Source organism: Canis aureus, chromosome 7, assembly GCF_053574225.1.
Source record: "Canis aureus isolate CA01 chromosome 7, VMU_Caureus_v.1.0, whole genome shotgun sequence".
Taxonomy (NCBI): Eukaryota; Metazoa; Chordata; class Mammalia; order Carnivora; family Canidae; genus Canis; species Canis aureus.
The window spans coordinates 1,381,060-1,404,600 of record NC_135617.1 but is presented as its reverse complement, the minus strand read 5'-3'; the positions used below and the strand labels follow the sequence as shown (position 1 = coordinate 1,404,600).

Here is a 23,541-nt window from a genome sequence, read left to right as displayed (position 1 = left end):
ACTAAGTAAGTTGTTTCTCTGATTTTACCCACCAGGCAGAGGCAAGAAAGGAGCCTAATATTCTGAATTTCATCACAGTCCATTCTGCTCCAGATCACCGTGACCTATTTAAACTAGAAAGTACATATCTAATGACTAATACAGCTGACTGGCTTCTTCTCTGGCTTTCTGTGGGCAGGTGATCAGAGCATGGAGACAATGGCAATGTCACCTGTGTGTTTCAGGCTTCTGTTGCACATTGTGCTGCTGAGAGGGCAGGGACTGGAAATTGAAAAGAAGGACATAAAGCAGCAGGACTTCAATGTTTCCACTCCACAGAGCCTGCCAGCCATATGGCTCTCCCAGTGCCTGGGAGTGCACACATGCGTGCATGTACCAGCACTTTTATTTCATAGGACCTCATTATTTCACATTTTTTTTTCTTCTTATGTGTATTAACAGAATCTACAGTTGTCTATAACCTTTCAAATTTATTATAGAGAATATTGAGAAATATTAATTATGAAACAGTGGGTTTTTTTGTTTGTTGCTTTTAAAAACTGGGTCTAAATTACCAATGAAAAGATGGATAACTCACGTGAGCCAGGAAAACAGACCATAAAGACAGTCCTGGGATCATGGAATCTTTGATGGTTAAGGTTAACAAGGGGCTACATATAAATGCCAGGGAGCAAGAATTTCCTATCCCATTCTAGGTCCCTCTAGCTGGACTAAGAATTAAATCGAGATGAGACAGATTAACAGGAGAAAAGCAGATTTAATTTTTAATTTCATACATACAGAGAATCCACACAGACACAGAAATCCCTAAAACAGGAAAAAAATGAATATATATATATATATATATGAATATATGTCATCCTGAAGAAGGAGAAAGGAGTAGGTGTCTGGGACTTCAAAGGGAAGGAATGTAATTCACAGGGTGATATGAAGAACAGATTTTTGGTAATTAAGGAGATGTTTGCCTTGCCCTAGAGATGGGTCACTCAGATAAAATTTATCTCCACTATTAACCCTTATTCTGGAAAGGACCACCAATTCGGATTCTTCTACGTAGTTAAGAGAGTGGCAAGTTTCTCTTGAGCCTGCAGGGTTGCCTTCAGTTCAGAATAATCTTCATACCAAAGTGGCCCATCTTGAGGTGGCCTGCCTTTGTCCCCTATGATATCATCTAACCAGTGCTCTCTTTCTATAGCCAAAAACTATGAAACTCTCTAAGAAGTCAAAAGACCTGCCTGAGATACTCAGGACCAAACTCAGATTTACTGGAAGGACTGGAACCTACATCATGTTAGCCCCACTCCAAGCGCTATCCGACCCACCAGAAGATACATGGATACTGAAGACTGGAGTATGATCTGAGCTGGTTAATTTTTGCATCATATATGATGCAAAATAAAAGCAAATTAAAGTTTTGGAGAGAGAAATAAAAGACAACAAAACTGAAAAGATTGAAGTTATAATGTATATTCCCCGTTTTTGTGATATGTGGGTGACTTTTCGCCATGGCAGATGAAGTGGGCCTATTTAAGTCCCCTATTATTAATGTTTTAATAACCCATATTTATTTTAAATAATGTGAAATGATAGTAAAGTATTTCAAGGATATTTAGGAAATTTTCAGAATAATGACAATTGTAAAAGAATAGCTCATATTTGTGTCATGCATAACTCACTTAGCTCATTTGTGTCATGCATAACTCACAATTGCAATGTCTGCAATTCTATTAATAAATAATGGTTCCATGTTCTGTATGTAATATACCCCATATTGGTTTTGGAGGGAGGAATTGTTGCAATTTGCTGCTACTACCTCACTGCTCTTTCTGAAAGGAATATGAGAATTGATAAACATACATAATATTAAAAAGTATCACATAAGCATTATAAGTTTCTACTGTTTTATCTCTAATTTCATTGAACATTTGGCTAAGTAACAAAATATCATCCCCTATTTGCAAAAGAAGATCCTGCTTCCATAAGTTTGTAAAATTCACATTGATCTATAGATTTCTTTATAATAACAATATTATATACATTATAGATATGTTATATAAATCCACATATCCAAATATTATATACATCATGTATAGGTACATATAACCAAATAGAACAAAACAACTTTTAAATATGTAAATTCTATACCTTTAAGACTTCAAAATCCTAGAACTGAGTATATGACATTTTAAAAATTCTTGATGTGCTTTGGTGTCCAAAGTTTCTAAAGGGCTACAACTTTATAACTTAAAATAGTAATTCAATTTGGAAGTGTCCAGGCAACACATTGTTTGATATTATTTCTTTAAGAACTGTTAAATAACCTTCAGAATTTCATGGGTTAGAAGTATTTTTTTCTTATTTCTATTTATATAAAAACTTGAGAACAAATTCCCAGTTACATTTACTAATAGTCATACTCCTTGTTCATCTGGGAGGCAAGGAAACATATGTTCAGAATTTCGCAGGAGAAAGGAAATTATAAAAATGGTGATCAAACCATAAAAATGTAGCTAAAAAAATCTTTTTCTGAATTATAGTTTCACAGAGAGACTAGTTATTTGGGCTGTGGTAGGGAGGTCATTTTATTTTGTATCTTGAAAAAAAGGAACTTGTCTAAGTTTCCCTCTTCCTCTATATAGCTAAAAATCAAGAAACGAGTTTTCTTTTGTAGCAAATGTATTTCCAAACTTTTGTGATAAAAAGTAAGTTGGATACATGTGTATATATTTATTGCCCCAGTTACATACACAGTAGGTTGACTTGGGAAAATAAATGTTAGACATGGAAAATAATGGACTAATTAACAACCTGCACTCAAGAGATAGCTTTGCCTGGCCCACACCTAGCAGCAGTGATATTCTGGGCCCTATGGGACCACTGTAGAGTGCAGTTCCCTCTCCCTTAATTGACACACAATCAAAACCACATGGTCTTCCATAACATGACATTTTCCTTCTTGGAGTGAGCTTTTTGCTGTATACTTTCACAATAACGTGAAATATTTATAAGTGAAATCGGACCTCATGTATTTATTGTCCTTCATGTGGCCCCACAAACTAGCAAAGCTGTCACTTTAAATCACTGATTCTTGTTGGTTTTTCATCCTTACAGCTTCCCACTCTCTTCCACTCCCTTACGTCCTTTCTAGCAAAGCTCGTCAAAGAACTTCATTATTTCCCAGCCTGAGCAAGTACAGGGCAGTTTCTTAAATGGCTTACCTGTCCCCAATCTCACCTGTATCCATCCATTCTCTCTGAGAGTTACATTCCTATAATGTGAGTTAAGGATTACGCTCTCCTGCTTGAAATTCCTCACTTTCTCCCTTCCTTGTGAATAAAATTTTAACTCTTTCATGTGGCATTCAGGTTTTTTGTTTTTCATTTCTTTGTTTCGTTTTGTTTTTCCAGAAATAATCCTTCCAAGTTTATTTTTCCTGCATTCTTGTCACTTCTCAACTTTCTTCAATTCTTAAGCCCAACAAATCTAATGAGAAGTCCTCAAAAGTATCACTCTTTCATTTTTGCCCTTTTGGGCCCCTCTGCTTGCCTTCTTTTTAGCCTGATTACCTCAATCTAGGTGAAGTCTTCCTGATTCCCTGAACCCTAATTTGGGTTGATATCCTTGTTTTGCATCCTCAAGGCATTCTATGATTTACTATTTCTTCCTTTTACATATTAAATTGTCCTTTTTAAGGGCTGAGACCAGGCTGCCCAAAAATGTGCCACCTTGGCAGGTGGATTATTTCAAGCTGAAAACAATCAAGGCCCAAAGACTGAGGTGGAAACTTTGATCCCTTCTGCTCAAAACCATATAGAAGAGTTTAAATAGAAAAACTGCTTCGCAAAGAGAGCTATCACCATAGATAACTACATTATAATATAAACCAGGTATAGTCGAGGGAGGAGCATAGCAAAGCCTGTTTAATCAAAGTATTTTCTAAGTCCCATTGTTTTTGAATGGCCCAACAAACATTTCTTTACCAAACATTTACGTATTTTCATCTTCCTGTGAATTTTATTCCTTCCTTCTGAAATCCCGCCAACCCCTGAGACTTAGCATGCTTGTCAGTGAACTGCAAGTTACAGCGTCATCACATTGAAGTCCACTAACTTTTTGTTTCACTGAGTGTAAGAATAAAACTTCCTGACTTTCAAAGCCTGCAAAAAGCTCATATGCCCAAGCCAAATCACACTATTTATTATAGGTTATATCTTAGTTTCATCTCCAATCTCTGTATTCTATGGTCTTATTAAAAAAAAAAAAAAAAAGATGTTGCTGATGCTACCTTGAGATTTTGAAAAATGGTGCAGCTTCAAAAGTTATAGTCCAATATAGATAAAGATTTGAAACAATAGTTTCTCCTTAGTATAACTTGGGGTTGCTATTTCTTGTCTGGCTCTAACGAGAATCACGGCTATACCTGTCCTGTGCCCATTCTCATTTAGGTTCTTCCTGCTTTTTGTTGAGTTCCAGAATCTTAGGGATGAGAGGTGCCCTCAACAAGCTGTCCCTGTCACAAAAAGGCTGAGTAATGGGCTGACAACAATGTACCAGACTTGGTCTTCAGTCTGAATGCTGTGTAAGCACTGCTCCAGTGGCCTGAGGCCAAAGGCCATACCTAACTCCCAGTCCATACCGTCCTCCTTAATAGTCACCTAACTCAGTGGTTCTTTAAGTGTGGTCCCCAAACCAGCACCATCAGTATCAATTGTGAACTTTTTAGTAATGCAAATTTTGGGTACTCTCCCAGATTGTTGAATCAGAACTCTGGATTCCAGCAATTTGTGTCTTAAAAATCCTTTTGGATGATTCTACATGCTAAAATTTGAGAACCACTGATATAACTTTGATACTCCTAAAATAAGGTACTGAGAAGGAGTAAAACAAGAACTAGCAAAGAGTTATTTTACCTGAGGGGCATCATTGCTTGTAGAACTTTCCTTCTTATGCCAATTCCCTGAGGATTCCATATCTGCATGCTTTTGGTGTGCAGAACAGACTTTTTAAAGCTTTAATTTAGGCTTTTGCCTTTCTTAAATTTGTGGTGCATTTCTCCCCATTGTTTCTTAGAAATAATGGGAATTTTGACTAAACTAACCTATAATATAAGAGAGTAATTTGGTGCTTAAAATTTTCAATTTTCACATTAAAATGAGCAGCTGGAGGCTTTGTCAACCCTGAGCAACACGGAACTTCCCAAAGGGCTAACTCAGGCTCCTCAGAGGGTTGTTTTTGGTCAACAAGCCCTAAGCATCGGAATCACTCGAGGCAAAAGGAAGAATATTGATTTCTTTACTCCACAGGAAATCTACTTCTATTTCAAAGTTTGAGGTAAAGCTACAAAATCCTTATCCTGAATATACTCTTGTTCTATTTCTCATGCCAATAAAGTTGGAGATTGTTTGACCAGAGAGATAATTGGGAGTTTAGACAGTTGTGGCCAAATTACAAAGCAGCATCTTCAGGATCATTTTGGTGCAAAAACTGACAAATTAATTTATATAATTGTCTCACACAGAAAATATTTGCACTTTCATGTAACTCAAAATATCTTTTTTTTTTTGATCCTGAGATTTCACCTTCAAAGAAATTGTATGCAGTGTCTCATTAGAGTCAGTCAAGTATAAAAAAGTGAAAAGCATGACTCAAGATTACAAAGATGTAGGAGTTGAAACAACTGGTACCCAGAGTTCTTCTATTCACAGGTACATCATGTGCATCCACCAGGATATTAAAAGACCTCTAACGATACCTGTTTCTGACATGCTCAGTGACAAGTCCTTTATAGATCTGTACCTGTGAAAGTTGAAGTTGGGTGTTCAGAACCTTAATTAATTACATGCAAACATTTAATTAGAAGGTAGAGAAGGAAATAACATTTAATTAGAGGATAGAGGAAGAAATATGTGCTGTTTGGAGATTTTGAAAAACAATAAATGTCTAATGTTTAACCTAATTATACTCAGTCCTTGAACAAAAGATAAATAACTATTAGTGAGTAACTTATATAAATATAGGTGTTTTTCTCTTATATTGCCAACAAATTCTTGGCCAACCAGCTCATTCAAAGCATCTTAGTCTAGACACCTTGGTTTTATAAATGTCTCAACATAAAAGTCTTAAAAACAAATGTTTTAGATATAGTATTTTCAAAATCTATTAACAGATATTTATCTCATTTAAGAGATAATTCTGAATGTAGATATATATTTGCTTTTGCTCATTGACGTAACAATCATTATGAATACAATGGTATTATGCAGAGAGGAACAGAGTGATCCACTCAGGATCTTCAGAGGGATAAAAAACTATCTGCCTCTACAGCACGTGGCTCTACCTTGCTAACACTTGTTCTGTCTGCCAATCTGCAGTATATTATACCTCAATATGTATAAAAGTATCTGTAGTCTTGAGAGTTTTACTAATAAAACTGCTAATAATCCTGGTATCAAATCTATCATTTTCCTTCTTTCTTTCTACAGGTGTATATGCATAATCCTGTGTGTGTGTGTGTGTGTGTGTGTGTGTGTGTGTGTGTGTAAGAGGAGGGACAGTGGTATTTCTCCAACTTTATGGGTTTCCATCTCTGCTGGCAGCAGCCTTATCTTATTGAGAAAGTCTTCACTCCAAGCCGTATTTGAATTCCATGTAAGTTAGAACAATGGTTCCCTGACAATCCAGCCTTTAAGATTTTTAAAAACATAAAGAATATCAATAGCTAACGTGTATTTAGAGCTTTCTGTGTGCCTGCCATAGTTTTATGGTCTCTGTTGATGGTACTCCGTCAAACCGTATGCAAGTATCCTACAGTTTATAAACCCTTTTATACAGATGAAGAAATTGAAGTTTTAAGACCTAATGAACATAGATTTGGAATGTAAGTCTGAGTTGCTCTGGGCTTCCACCCTCTGAGTTTTACTCCTCCCCCTCCAGCAGAGACCTGGGGTTTGCATGAGAACATTTCTCATGTAAGTGATTCTGATAATCAGCGAATTTTGAAAACAAGTAAAATGATTTTAAGTAAGACTTTGAAAGGGTTTCCCCTGACTGAAGAATATGCACTTTAGTGCATTTGCAAAAGCTGACATTAGTTTTGTTTTGTTTTTCTGCTTGTGCCCAAATAGATTTGGTTATGAAACAGCAACTTGTGGTCTAGAAACCTGTTCAAAATCTGAAAAACTGGAATTAGAGAATGTGAGGAGGCCATAAGGAGGATCTGGTTATGCTTTCTGTAAGAACAGTCTTCCAAATAGCATTCACATAATTCTGCTCTGTCTGCAAACACATGAGATAGAACTAAATAGAATCTCCAAACTGATGAGCTGATTGGAAAAAATTAGCACACATTGTGTACTTACAAATATATATTTTACTGCTTGGATGAACATTATTTAAATCTCTATTAACCTCAGTTTACTCATTTATAAACTGATAATAACATTTTCTACCTCAAAGAATTATTGTCAAGAGTAAATCTACACCAACATACTACTTATTCTCTATATGAGTTATTCATCAGTAGTACACTTGGGCATAGATTTAAAAAAAAAGTCTTCTCTATTTGTAATCTTTTCATGGGCTATTGATACTCATATCACATTGTTCAGAAGAAAGAAAAGGTTTAGAATGATTTGAAATTGGGCTGACTTCAAAATAAATTTACTTTGGCATGTTTTATGCATTCCATATCAAATCAAGATGAAGCAAGATCCAGGCATAACAGCCTCTTCATTCTGATTGTCTCCATTTCAGCATTTGGTCAAGTAACTGTTAACATCATAAAAAGCAATTGTATATCAAAAGCAGCTAGTGACAATCCATTGTACATCTTCCACCAACTCACAGTGGGCCATTTATCATGATGATTAGCAGTTCCAGATACTTTCAGGAACTATAATGCTTGTCTGAACCTTCATTCAGAAATAGAGCTCATTTCTACCATCTAATACCCCAAATGTCACTGAATAAAAGGAAACATTATGTACACCTATTGCATGAAAAGCAAGAAAAATGATAAATGTTTCTATAGCTACAGGTTTGAAAGAAATAGAACATGCTGAGATATAAACCAGAATAACGGTGGTGCACACATCCATCGGGCATCCTAAATTCCTTTCTCTAAAAGCAAAAAGATTAAAATATGTATGTGTAATAGGTAGTCAGGACGCCATTCTCTTAACCAGTGGATTCAAGAGAGTGTGCAGGAGGTATGCACACAGGGGTAAAAGGTTGTGAATTCGTATGTGCACACACACAACACACACACATTATCAAAATCATATTTGCACAAATAAAATTATCAGAAAATCACTACCAAAGGATACCTGACAGGAAAAGAAACCACCTCAAAGGGGAGAAGTTAGAGCTCTGCCCACTTTATATTGATTGTTGATGTTTTGAGGTCTCAGCAGGATGAGGACATAATTCACATATCATCTCCTTAGCACCAGCTACCAGGTCACCTTTCCTCTCCGCTCCACAGAGCCTGTGTTTTCCTCCTCACTTCCTGAGAGCTCTTCAAAGACAGTGTGCCACTCTGGGATGGTTTTGCCCACAGGAGGCCTTGTAGTAGCTCATGTTGCCCCAGAACAGATGAGGATGATGGACTGGCAGCTTTATGGATGATATAGATGCACTGCAGGCAAGCTTAAAGAAAGTTTAACTCAATCTGCATCTCTTTATAGTGTAACTATAACTATTACAAGATGTGTTGGGTTTCCTCTTAGACATGGTTTAGGGTTATTTCCACTTGGATATAACGAAGCATATTCCAAGATTACATTATGTATCTCTTTTATTTTTTTTAAGTATTCAAAATGGTTTCAAGATCAGTGAACCCTCATGGAGTTTGCAAAACAAAGCATGATTTCACTATCCTACTATTCGGGTTTTTTTCTCTCACCATTCCCAACGATCTGAAAAAAAATCTACATAAGAAAATAACAAAATAATAAACAAGTGCCTTAAAAATAAATGCATTTGCTATTTTGAAGTGATAGAGGATAGAATACAACTACAAAACAAATATAGGAATTAAGAAACAAGAGCAAGTATTTATGAAAAGGAATCAAAAGGAGTGTACTTGTTGTAATGAGCAGCAAGTGATGTATGGGATTCTTGGATCACTGTATTACACGTTTGAAACTAATATAACACTGTATGTTAACAAACTAGAATTAAAATAAAAACTTAAAAAAAAGAAGGGTAACAAGTTTTTAAAAACAGAATCAAATGGGATGTTTAGATATAAAAATAATACAACTCTAACATAACTTTTAAAGAGAGGACTTTTATCTTTAACAATATTTTAGGTTTGATGTTTAGAGAAGTTCTTGCTGATTCAGAACACCAAAAATACTGGATAATGTTTGAAAATATTTTTTTAAAGTATGGTGGATCAAATAGGTAGCAGATAACACAATTCCAAACCAGAAATCAGATAGCTCAGATCCACGGGGGGTCAGAAAACACTGGAGTTAGAACTTGATTTGATAATCTGTGTTTACCTAAAGTTTGGGTTTTAAATAAACATACAAATCTGGGGAACAGGAGGTAAAGTCTGGGGTTTGAACAAGATTAAAGAAGATCAGGGACACACGGAAAAAAGACAGAAGCCCCAAAATATTTAGATTGCTTAGTGAATTGGGGGAAAAAATATGCCTTGAAGGAAAGGCTTGCATGCTAGCTTGTTTCAGCCATGTCACTTGGTATAAAAGGAAAAAAAAATCTATTAAAAATTTTAATTACAAAGCCAGACCCAGTGAGAATTGAAAAAAAATATAAAAAACAGAAAAATATAACATGATCTAGAGTTGCTAGTGTCCTACATATGATAAAAAGAAAATAGAAATTTTCTTTGGAGTTATGTACTTAAACTCATGTCTCAAATATTTCCTATGGAAATGAGTACACACACACACACACACACTCACATACATGCACACACACAAAAAAAGAAAAAAACATATTAAGAAAAAGTCTTAAGAAACAATAAAATCTAAAATGCGACCTACTTAGACTACAAGCAGTAAAATTATCTGGTAAAAGCCACCAGTCTTATAGGCAACATACACAAAATACATGTTATGCTTTAGGTTGTAAAAAATATTAAATATATGTTGAAAGACCAAGATTTTTTTTAAATTTAAATGAAACTTATAGAATCATAAAATGTTGTAATTAACAATCAATACACATAATTAAAGAGCAGTTTAAAAAGAGACTTTAAGGCTTTGATAAACTGTAAGATGTGCTTGAAGAAATACTCAGACTGCAGACCAGAAAATGTAATAGGGAACATGGAAGCGATATTACAAGTCATGAAGCCCTAGTGAGAAAATTTAGGATGTTAGAAGAAAAGACTAGAACATGACGAAGAGGAAATATTTGAAAAAACACTTTAGAAGATTGATAAAAGATAAAAAGCCCAATGGATATTAATACAATAAATAGAAAGAGATTCATGCCTAGATACATATCAGAGATGTTTTGAAATCTGTGGGAAAGAACAGAGAACCGCAAGTAGACCGCAATTAAACCAATAACTGACTTCTTAGCAGCAACAAAGAAAAACAAAGAGAAATGATTAATATTCTCAAAGCAGTAAAAACGTAACAAAAAAAAGGGAGGGGGAAGTGTTGACTAGAATGGTGTGCCCCTAAAAATATATTTGAAGAGAAACTATTGATAAAAACTTTACAGAAAGGGGTGCCTGTGCGGTTCAGTCAGTTAAGTGTCTGACTCTTGATTTTGGCTCAGGTCATGATCTCAGGGTCTTGAGATGGAAAGGATGGAGCCCCAAATGGGGCTCTGCACTCAGCAGAGTCTGCTTGCAATTCTCTCTTTCTATCTTCTTCTGTCCCTCCCTTTACACTCTTCTCTCTAAAATAAATAAATTAATTTAAAATGTAATTAAATAAATAAATATTTTAAATGAAAATAAATAAATAAAATCTTACATTCAAAAAACTTTACAAACAAAAAAATTAATAATTTAACTCAAACCAACTTCCATTAAAGGGACTTATAAGGTATATGTAGCCATAAACCAAAATGAGGAAAAATGTCCCCACGTGGAAAATCTGAGATTCAATAATGTAATGGTAAGCAAAACAAAGATGAAAATATTTGTTAGGTCTAAAAGATCTTTATAAAAGAATAACAATTTTTATAAGATTTAACATAAAGGCAGAACCATAATATTAAACAGCAATAATGCAAGCTGCTAAGGGTTGATCTATGACAAAATATTCTAAAGTCTTTGTATTGTTTGTGGATGTGAGTAGATCAGTTAGCATGTTGTTGATTCACTAATTGTGATCTTAAATATGCATTTTACAATTTCAAGGATAAACACTAACTGAACACATATAAATGTGTACCTTCTAAACCAATAGATGGAAGACAAATGAGAATAGTAAACAAACCTGTGAATTAAAATATAAAACTAAAGTCAGAAAAAAAGAAAAAGAAGCAAAGAAAAAGCAAGATATGTTAAAAGTACAACATATGATAGTGAAAAGGAAACTAGTTTGTTAGTAATCGTAAGGGCAAATGAACTAAGCTTACTAGTTAAAAGGCAGAGATTGTCAAAAAGTTCTTTTAATCTAGCTATAATCTTTTTCAAGAGTTATTATGAACTCTAAAGCCATAAAGGACTGAAAGAGGGGATCCCTGGGTAGCGCAGCGGTTTGGCTCCTGCCTTTGGCCCAGGACCTGATCCTGGAGACCCGGGATCGAATCCCACGTCGGGCTCCCAGTGCATGGAGCCTGCTTCTCCCTCTGCCTGTGTCTCTGCCTCTCTCTCTCTCTCTCTGTATAACTATCATAAATAAAAAAAAATTTAAAAAAAAGGACTGAAAGGAAAAATATGGGAAAATATATCAGTCAGAAACTAACAAAAATAAAACAAAAATATTGCATTAATGACAAATAAAAATAGACTTCAATATAGAAGCAACACCCACACATGAAAAAAAATAGTGTTGCTACTTAAGAAAAAAGGTTTAATTTAATTTACCAAGAAGACAAAACACATTTAAACCTATGATCTTCTGATGTCTCAAATTGTATTTTACAAAACTGATAGAAATATGGAAAGACGTTTACAAATCCTACATCGTATATGGGAACTATCAATTTATCCCTTTCAATTTTATAGATGAGGTGGCCCCAAAAAAGGTTAAATAGACATCAAAAACACAACTAATATCTAAGTATTATTTATTTATTTATACATGTATTTCCTGAACTTCTACTATGTGTCAGGCATATTTTAGCCAGTACCTCTTAATCGTATTTGTAATACATACTAAAACTAGAATAACTTTAACATATTGAAAAGAAGTGCCATCCTATGCAAAGACCAGTACATGAAGTACAAATGATAATAATACGCAATTGGAAATCACAGCAGTTCCAAATAACTTAAATATTCAAAATAATATTCGATTATTCAAGGAAATAATATACAATGGAAATGTTAAAACACTTAGAATTTAGAGCTGTATGACAATAGAATGATGTATCAAAAGTCAAAGTTGGTACTTTGAAATGACTAACAAAATAGGCAAACTTTTATTGAGATTGAGGAGAAAACAAAAGAGCATCACATTGTATCAAGAATGAAATAGGTAGGTAGGCCTCTCTACATGAATACATAAGATATATTACAAAGAACTTCCAGAAAGCCTGAAATATCTTCAAACAATAAAGTTGAGTCGGTATTTTAAATTTTTCTGAGAGCAAAAAAAATTCAACCTAAATTGTCATGAGCTAGAAGTTATCAAATTTAAAGGCAGAATGACCTTTCAGTCCTGTACAAATCCTTCCTGACAGAAAAGGGAGGGGAAACGTGCCCTACTTATTCTAGAAAACTGGCATAAACCTAAAGCAAACAAACAAAAACAGGCAAAGGCAGCATCATAAAGGGAAATTGTAGCCTAACATCATTTTGGAGAAAAAAAAATGTGCAGAGGTACCAAATACACTATTTATGAAGTGAATCTACAAGTGCATTTGAAAGAATGAATCATGACCAGGCTATACTGATCATAATATCAGATTAAAGGAATGCCATTATTATAATAGTTGTGGAAACATTTCAAAAAGATCCCAAATTTGTTTATGATTAAAAAAAAATTGGCAAGCTTGGATAAGAAGGATATATCCTGGTTTTGACAAAGTTTAGATCCTGAAAGCATGCAGCAAAAGCCATTCTTAAAGCTAAAATGTGAAATATATTTGCTTTAAATTAGTAACAAAATGAAGATACTCACTTTCATTGTTTGTATTTAATATTTACAGATCCTAGACTAAACTGTAAGACAAAAAATACTGAGTGATTGATTCAAGAATAAGGAACATAAAGGAAAGATAATTTTTTTCTTTGCATGTGATATGATACCCAAGAAAGAAATGTTAAAAGTATCTATAGATTTTTAAACATAATCAGAAATTTTTTTGTATGGCTATTTATGAGAATAATTAAATCTGCTTAGAAAACTCTATGAAGGGGATCCCTGGGTGGTTCAGCGGTTTAGCGCCTGCCTTTGGCCCAGGGCGCAACCCTGGAGTCCCAGGATCGAGTCCCGCGTCGGGCTCCCTGCATGGACCCTGCTGCTCCCTCTGCCTGTGTCTCTGCCTCTCTCTCTCTCTCTCTCTCTGTCTATCATAAATAAATAAATCTTAAAAAACATAATTTAAAAAAAGAAAACTCTATGAAGAACAATTAGAATTTAAATTTTTAAAACATACTATCTATTCCACTTCTATAAGACACAAAATAGGAGAATTTAGTCTGTGCTATTCGAAGTCAGAAAGGTAATTTTATTTGGGGAAGATTATTACTGGAAGGAATCTGAGAAGGAGTTTCGGGGTGATGGTAAAGTCTGATTTCTTGATCTGGAATTGATAGGGGCCAAGTACAGTTTGTAAAAATTCATCAAGCACTGCAGTTAAGATACTTACATTGAATTTAAAATTACACTTTAACAAAAGGAAACAAGTAACCCAGGAATTGTCTTCCAAGTGGATTATTGTCTAAAATGTAAGTTAATTAAGAGAAAAGTCAAGCAACCTTATTGAAAGAATTTAAGAAATGAACAAACAAACAAAAAAAGAAATGAACAAACATAGAACTACATCATGCTCTTGGATAAGATGATTCAATATAGAAAGACGTCACTATAGAAAGATCTCAGTTTCAGACTGACGCTTGTATGAAGCACATACCCCAACAAATCCGGTATATTCTTCATGTTGAAAGTCAACGTTATTTGGAGAAGCTGATAGCCATGAATACGACAAGATGCTACCAAAGAAGCAGCACACTAGAGAGTGTAAGAGAAGTGAGGGCCCCATAGGCCAAGTCAAAGTCTTACAGATGAAGACCTTACTCGACTGAGACAAACTCAACTTTCAAACTTAGAACAAATGCAAGAGCACACAGATGGTCCCCAATTTATGATGATTCTGTTCACAATCTTTTAACCTTTCAATGATGTGAAAGCCACTCACATTCAGTAGAAACTGTGCTTTGGATTTTGAGTCTTGATCTCTTCCTGGGCTAGCGACCCGCGGACTCTGCCCTGGTGACGCGGGGCAGCAGCAGTCAGCCACATGGTCTCAGGGGAAACCAGCAACACTGACGAGCCTTCCGTTCCCATACAACGTTCTGCTCTTCACTTTCAGTACAGTATTCAATAAATTACAGGAGACAGTCAATGTTTTATAGTAAAAATAGGCTTTGGGTATTATGTATGCAGACAATAAAACAATTCCCACAAAAAAAATAAGAAAGACATCAACAAGCCACCCATAGGATGTTGGGCAAAGACTAGAAGGGGGTTTCCCGGAAGATGGAAAGACAAAAGTTCTGTTTGCTTATAAAAAGTGCAGTTACTTGGACAATGAGGTAAATCAAAACAAAATACAAAATACTGTATCTCTCTCTCTCTCTCTCTCACACACACACACACACACACACTTTGCTGACACAATTTAAATGTTAGAAAATACCAGAAGTTGGTGAGCATATAAAGCCTAATGCTTCTTGCATATTACTTGTGGAAACAAATAGGAGAAATCCTTTTAGAAAACTGCTCAGGAATTACATAACGAATATAAACATGCAAATACCCTACAAACGAGGAATTCCACTATTATACTGGAAAACGCTTGTACGCGTGCCCCTGTAGAAATAGGCAAGACAGTTCATTGCAACATTGTTCATAATATAAAATAATTAATAAAGCTAAAAGTCCTTTAATATTAGACTAAACAATAAATACTAGTGTTTTTAAAACAAAATAGTGAATAAAGAAGTAATCCCAGAAGAATGTATTCATTATTATTATTATTATTATTATTACATTTATCTGACGTTCAAAAATAAATAAAAGTATGTATATATAGAAGACGGAGGATGTAATTATTTATCGATAAGCGAGAGAACTCCAAAGATACTACTAGTGTAATACTTTCTTAAGCGGAATTTTAAGTGTATCAACAATTTAATTTAGGATTTTTAAAACTATAATACTTGTATATATTCAGTCCAATATACTACAAAATCAAAAGGCTTTGACAGCACAACTAATATGAGTAGATAGCATACAGATACAGCTGTAGAGCAGATTAGTGAGCTAAAAAAATTGAATTCGGGAAATCTTCCAGAACATAGCATAAAAGCATAATGAAACCAAAGGTATGAAAGAAATTTTAAGAGTCATATAACATCCTTACAGAAACCCCATTCCCATTTACTTGGAGTTCCAGAAAGAAAGAATAAAGAGAATAGAAATATGTAGTATTTTTAAAAAAGTATCTCATGGCATATCCCAGAAATACATAAAGAAACAGGCCATACAGATGAAATGTCTCTGTTGGACAGAACATACTAGAATAAAAACCCAGATGTAGGCACATAACAGTTTCTTTTGTGAACACTGGGGTTAAAGATAAAATTCTCAAGGCTATCATGGAGAAAGGATATATGACTTTCAATGAGTGAGGCTGCCAAATTACCTACAATTAATTGCATTGTTTGCAAGAAAACAATGCTTACATTACCTTCAAAATACTAGGGTAGCATAACTTGGGATCTAAGGTTTTGTGAAAAAAAAACTATTATCCAAATGTCAGGTTGAAAGAAAGACATTTTTGGATATAAGGAAACTGAACATTTCTTCCTCACAGACAATGTTCAAAAGCAGGAATAGAAAAAAAATTAATCATGATGAAGTCCTGGGAAGCAATGAGCTATAAAAACATATTCACGCATGAAACAAATAAGTAAAGACTAATGTTGAAAAGGACATTTAAGTTATTTATTGCATATTTATTTGGTTGGTTTTGGTTTGTTTGTATTTTTTACCAAAGTGCATTTCCATAGCTTCATTTTTGTTTTTGTTCTTTGATTTTATTTTTTTAAATTTTTATTTATTTATGATAGTCACAGAGAGAGAGAGAGAGAGAGAGGCAGAGGGAGAAGCAGGCTCCATGCACCGGGAGCCCGACGTGGGAACCGATCCAGGGTCTCCCGGATCGGGCCCTGGGCCAAAGGCAGGCGCCAAACCGCTGTGCCACCCAGGGATCCCTGTTTTTGTTCTTTTAATATAAATACTTGATAATGTTTGAGGAGACGATTATCTTTAATTAGTGAACACGGGCCATCATACATACCCAGGTTTCTTGTTAAACTAAACCACAGTCTCGTGGAAGACCCATTCTGAAAAATTACATTTCATCAAACCTTGCAAGTTGGCAAGTGAACCAACCCACAAGAATATGGAGGATACATCAAATGTGATCTTTTATTGGGTCTAGAAATACTGGACTGGATGAACACCAGGACTGACAAGATACCTGTCATGATACTGTCCGATATTTCCAACCGGAGCACACAAATTACCATCACACAATATAATATATATGATTTACTACAGTAGACTACAACCTCCTAGAGGGAAAGAATAACATCATAATTTCTTTTATTCCTAACCTCAGGACCATCCCAGCACCAAATCTCTAAAATTAAAATGTTTTATTTATTTATTTACTTATTCACTTATTTGAGAGAGAGCATGAGAGTGGGGTGAAGCGTATAGGGAGCAGCAGGCTCCCGGCTGAGCATTGAGCCAAAATGGGGCTCAACCAGGGACCCTGGCATCATGACTGAGCCAAAGGTAGATACTTAATCGACTGAGTCACCCATGCACCCCTGGAATTAAAATGTTGGAAATCTGCTTGTTTGTTTGGTTTGGTTTGGGTCTTTCTGTTTTTTTAACGCAAAAGATAGCAACCTGAGAGACTTTCAACTGTACAACTGTGCACCCCCAATGGGGCATCAGGTACTCTCATACCCTAATAGCAGACAGTGTAAACTGTGGATGATGGCTCAGCTTGCCTGGGGGGTGCACTCTTAGGATGGCTTCCAATTCCCCAGTCCTTCTCCTGAGAGATTTCTCTAGAGGCCAGAGCCAGATTGGCCTCAGTACAGGAACCAGAAGTACTGGTGGAATTAATGCTGCAGGGGACAGTGTCCAACCAGTGAGAAGCAGAAGTAACTGACAGATGCTCACCAGTGCATCTCTGAGTTTCCCAGTGGAATAATTTGCTTGAGAATTCTTTACTGGTTGACTTACCACCTTTATTGTTCTTCCCCACCCCTCTAGCAGTACGTGTGGAGATTACAAGAGGGTCCAAAGATCCTCTTAACTTCAATGCACACAAGTAAAGACATTCCCCTACATGATTTTCTTGGTTTCTCATCAATTCCCTCTCCGACCCATTGTGGAAATTTTCATGTAGTCAAAATGTCTCATGTTGCGTGATGGGGAACAGACCTTAATTCACCCAGGGAAGCACTCTCTTCTTCCTGCAGTATTTATTAAGCACTGTCTCCCTGTCTCCAGGATTGCTACAATGCATGAGTCCCCCCCGCTGATCTTCAGAAGGAGCTACATACGGGTTTGCTTTTGCTTTATGGTCTTCGTCGACACCATCTCTGCCTCCCCTTCCATCAGTGTGGTCACAGCCCCTGTGTACCTCCTCTCCATCTTAAAACTATTTGGAATCTCACACGAGACAAAGAAAACTGGGCTCAATGAATAGAACTGAGTACTGTCAAATATCTTCTATTCCCATACATCTGCAGTCAAGAAAACACAGAATGACGGACTCACAATGTTTTACTCACTCATTTGTTCTTTCACAAGTTTGGAAGATGATGAACATGAGACAGTCTTAAAAAATTAGGGCAGGTGGAGGTGGAGCACAGCTCTTGCTACTTATATTTGAATACAGCATTACGTCTTAATAGCTTTTTCAATTGCCACCACCAACAGGGGCTGCCGGGAGAACAATGGGGATGGGATAAGCAAATATACTTTGTAGACTTGATTTACAGACACTGCTAGTCCCCAGATCCATTGTTTCTTTTAACCACAAACCTCTGAATTTTAGGTGAGAACATACCATTCGAAGTCAAGACTGAATTTCTCAACGTGTGTTGCTGGTGGCGGTGGCCACGTAGCTCAGTTCTAACCCGTGCAGTGGAAACAGAAGAGATCTGTCGCCTTAATCTGCCTGGCAACTGTGAGGCCATAATGGTGGGAACAGGAGCATCTGGAACTATGAAATAAAAGATGCGTTTTGGTAATTCAGCAAGATAGAGGGGATTTTTGCATCCAAACATGAAGAAGCCACTCTTGCAGCCCTGAATCACACACCCATACCTAGGGCAAAAATGCATTTTTAGCCTCATTAAACCACTGTCGTTTAGGTTTACTCTGCTACAGCAACTTAACTTGTACCCTAATTATTAGAGCATCCTACAAGACTAATATGGATTTGTCAACATGTAATACTGACACTAGGAAGAAAATCAAAAATCCATTAAATCATGGATAAATTAAAATATACAGTATTGAAACATTTTGCTGGGTTGTTTGGAAACTACAATATATTTTATTTTACTTCAACAATATATTCATTATTTACAAAATCATATGCTTTAATTTGCTTCCACAAATAAGTGAAAATGTTATACATCTTTTATTGCTATCAAGGATAGAGTCTACCGCTATCTTTAAGTAAGAACATAAAATAAAAGCATAAAACAAATTAACCAATGACTATTCTGCACCTAGAGCCGTAAATATAGTCTAGTCGTCATTCCCCAAGTAGTCTTCTTTGCTTCAAGTGTGCAAGTGTGAATTCTGCCTTTCAAATACAGATACATAAATAACTCTGTGACTGATACTTTCTCTTTTACACTATCTACATTATCTCCCAGTCTTATAGAAAATGTGCTGTTTAAGTTAGTGAAAGTGGAACGGGAACCCATCTCAAATCATTTAATATATATGATATAAATATCCAATTGCTCATCTAAATGTCATGCATTTGCAAAAGACGTATTAACTCTGATTCAACTTCTATCTAATCATTGTTAAATCAAAATTACATTCCATTTTTTCCTAAACTTTATCAAAACTATTAAATTGCTTTGCCCTACTTGTCGTGTTAGGTATTCCTGCAGAATGCATAGCGGAAGTTACGATCGGTTCATATTAGCATTTGTTAATCTAAATACCTGGTTGTTATATAAATCTGCGGATCACACCCAGGCTTTAGGAATAAACATATAATGGATAAAATAATAGGAAATACCATTGCTTGTTTGTCTCATATTACTTTCAGAGCAATCTACAAAAAACAAAAAATAAATTTTTAAAAAATAAAAAAATCAATAATTCTGTTTAGGAAGAACATATATGTGTTAAATAAACTCAAAAAAGTAAAAGTAGGAGTAATCGTATTGGAACTAAAGTTAATATATGAAAACAAATGTAATAATGAGGAGAGAGAACAGATACATTGGTGTATTTAATAAAAAAATGTTTTGTTTACAGAACTTTCATATACTAAGTGTATGAAAAACTGGTGAATTTGCATGAGTACCTTAGTTTAATAGGATTCAGTGATTATAATTGTTGTATGGATATTGTCACTGTTAGATGTCTTGCATATGTAAACGTGAATTTTAAAATATGTAGGGCAATTAAACAAAACATTGCTGTAAATAATATTTACCGGGTCCATGTGAAATTATATCCATTAAAGTTAAACGTAATTCACCAAACAAAAAGTGCATTAGCATCACTAAGCTATTATTTTAAAGAGAAATAGTTGGCAGTTCAAAATCCCTTCAAAATAATTTTTGTCAATTCAATTTATTTCAGAATAAGTAGAACATCTGGCATAAACTGCAGAAGATAGAAAATAGCTTATAAAAATCTTTAAACTCTCCTGTCACCAGACATCTAGAGGTAACTGTCGTTACTACTTTAGATGTTCTTCAGATCTGTTTATTCTCTTATTTTCACAGTAACAGTAGCATATCCTATCATAACTTGCCTTTGTACTTATTTTTATTTTTTGAGTAAGAATATCTTGGGAATATGTCTCTGTTAGTGCTTATGGAATAACTGCATAGTATTCAACTATATGTAAGTACCAAGAATTATTTTTAACCAATTTCCAATATTTATGGGAACTTTTGATATTTTTAAACTCCTATAAAAATATTGCAATTGATATTACCTATTACACGCCTCTTTTCACATCCCACCTGTAATATAAATATCTAGAATTGGAATGGTTGAGTCAAAAGGTACTTACATGCTTGACTTGAACAAATAATGTCACATTTTTCTTCGTACGTATTATAGTAATTTCCTTTCCCATCAGCATTATATAAAAATTCTTTATCTCCCTACCTTTCTCTTAAAAATCAGTTCATTGTCAAACATTCTCACCTCTGCCAACCTGCTAGTCAGAAATTGGAGTCTATTCTTGACATGCTAACAAGCCATTTATGTTTCCTTTTCTTTTTTTATATGCCTTATCCAACTTTTAATTGAGTCATAATATTACTTAATTGATTTCTAAGAACTCTTCCTACATTAAGGGAATTCTCTCTCTTTCTGAGTTACAAATGAGTCACAAATAATTTACCTATCAGCGATTCGTGTTTTGATTTTTGTTTACGGTATTTTCTTTTACATTTTATCAGTCTTTACAATGTCATGCAGTAATACTTATGAGTGTATATTTTTATGAATCTTTGGTTTTATGTCCTATCTAAAAGTCCTTTCAACTTTGAGAGTATATAAAATATTGTATTTATGTTGATAGAATATTTTCAGCTTTAAATCATAGAAATATTATAAATGTATTATCTTACAATGAGATAGGAACTATGGAAGTTGTTAGTGCTAGTTATTAATATTTTCAGGTCTCCTTAGAGGCACAGGCTAGGATTATATTTCTCTGCTTCTTTGTTTTTTTTGTTTGTTTTTGTTTTTTTTTCTCTGCTTCTTTGAATTCAGATGTAGTCATAGAACTTGCTTTGTCCAAAAAAATGTGAACAGTGTCATGCATTTCCTTCCAGGTAGAAATTTTAAGAGTCAGTGTATAATTCAATGGGATCTCTTTTTCCTTCCACCAAAATCCCCCTCTCCCCCTGCCCATAGAGAGGAGCTGTTCAGATAGCTAGGGACCTAGAGTGGGAGTGAGTATACCATGGAGCAAAGAGCTCCATTCAAACCACAATGACCCTGTATCATAAATAAGAAATAAACTTGTTATATTTAGCCATTGACCCTTGTGATTAGTTGGATACCACAGCATAATCTAACTGACTGATCTCATTAAATACAACAATTGGTATCTAGAAGTGGAGAACTACATCACACCTCTCCCCTCCTAAAACCATTTAGAGCATGTGGCACTGCTTATATAAGCTTGGAAGTGGCCGCCATGGAAACTCTATCAGAGATTGGGGACATGATGAACCATGTTATGATATGATCAAACACTTAGCAATATTGTTGTTCTTGGAGGCAGATCATACATCTAATGAAGTTTTAGTCCCACAGCAAGACATTGGTTTACTAAATGTTTAACTGTGCCTTGCTTATTGCTGACTACATTTGGCAAAATTTGCAAGAATGAGCTGAGATTAAATAAAAATACTAAAATGACCAGTTTGCGATCAATAATTAAAGAGAAGAGAGTCTACAACTCAGGGACTTGTAAGATTTAAAGTGGCAACTCTTCAACCCTCAAAAAGTAGAAGTTAAATGTGAGAAATATTTTAAGGAAATTCAAATTCAGCCTCATCATGGAGATTTAGCTGTCAAGTTCACTGTTGAAACTCTGAATGAATGCAAGTATATGAAAGTAAAGGTGTGGCAGGCAGTAAATCCATTCATTCAGATAAATGGCTCCAGAAAATGAGATATAGGCTCTCCCCTTCAAAGAAGATAAGTGCAAAACATCCCAGTTCATTCAAGAGAGAAAGGTATGAGGCCAAATGTGTTGGCATATGGAATTAACTAGTGTTACATAAATAAGAATCTTATTATGTTTTTAAGAATAGTCCATTGCTAAAGCAACCTTGAGCTTTGAGCCTGTAGGGAAAAGCATCTGCAATTGTTGGACATCACTGGTCCCACACCATCTACCAGGTAGACAGAAAAACTCTGCTCAGTCTATAAGGAGAGTATATTCCCAGATGCCCACTACAGAAGCCAGCAAAAAACAAAGACAGTTACCATAGGCAAAGGTAGAGACAGAGGAAAACAATAGAGAAGGACATTCCTTCCAGAGTGAAATCAAGACACAATCATGGAATAAAAGATCCTTCAAAGTATCTTTTTTGCAGTTTCAGAAATGCCTAAATAAACACCTGTGTCTACTGTGTGTCTAGAAGGTGTCTCTTTCCAAACAAGAGTGCTCATTGTCATTGTCACGTCCCATTTCATTACTATATATTAGGGGGACATAACTTGTCTCTTTCATCTGGTGGGGTGGCCCATGAACTGCATTAAACTAAGCTTCATAGGTACCGCATCCAGAGCTGCTGTAGTGGCCACAGGGTATGTTTTCATCAGCTCAAGCAGCTATCACAGAAGACCATACACCGGGTGACTTATAAACATCAGATTTCACATAACACAATCCTGGAGGCTGGAAACTCCAAGATCAAATCACCAGCAAACTCAACATCTGGCAAGAATCTGCTTCCCGGTTCATAGTAGACCATGTTCTTGTTGTGTCCTTTCATGGCTGAAGGGGAGAACTCTGGCTTCTTTTGACCCTTAGAGTGGCACTAATCCTATTCACTAGCACTCCATTCTCATGATTTAACTAACTTTCAAAGGTCCACCTCCTAACGCCATTACTTTGGGGGTTAGGATCTCGAAATATGAATTTTGAGGGGGCAGAAACACCCAGTCTCTAACAGGGCATACTCCAGAGCTCCTGAAGTTTCCAGCTGATGACATTACTAGAAGGTGCTATTGGGAACTCACTCTTGGGAGAGTGGATGAAGATGGTTGAGAAGAAAGATAAGGAAGGACTTAATGTGCTTTTCACCAAATCTTTACAGTTTTCCTCTTCCATGCACTTAATAGGGTTATATTTTCTTATTATCCACCTTGAAAGCAAGTGCATAGCACCTTACTTTGGCTC

At 35.4% G+C, this 23,541-nt stretch overlaps 1 long non-coding RNA gene across 1 annotated transcript in view; it reads right to left on the bottom strand.

Annotated features, from left to right (window-relative positions):
* Window positions 1–23,541, bottom strand: part of LOC144316742 (uncharacterized) — a 110,985-nt gene that overhangs the window by 17,095 nt on the left and 70,349 nt on the right. The window contains exons 3-4 of the long non-coding RNA XR_013382593.1: window positions 18,478–18,633; window positions 18,200–18,350 (exon numbers count right to left, since the gene is read on the bottom strand). This is a non-coding gene — a long non-coding RNA (uncharacterized LOC144316742). The remainder of the gene's footprint in view (window positions 1–18,199; window positions 18,351–18,477; window positions 18,634–23,541) is intronic.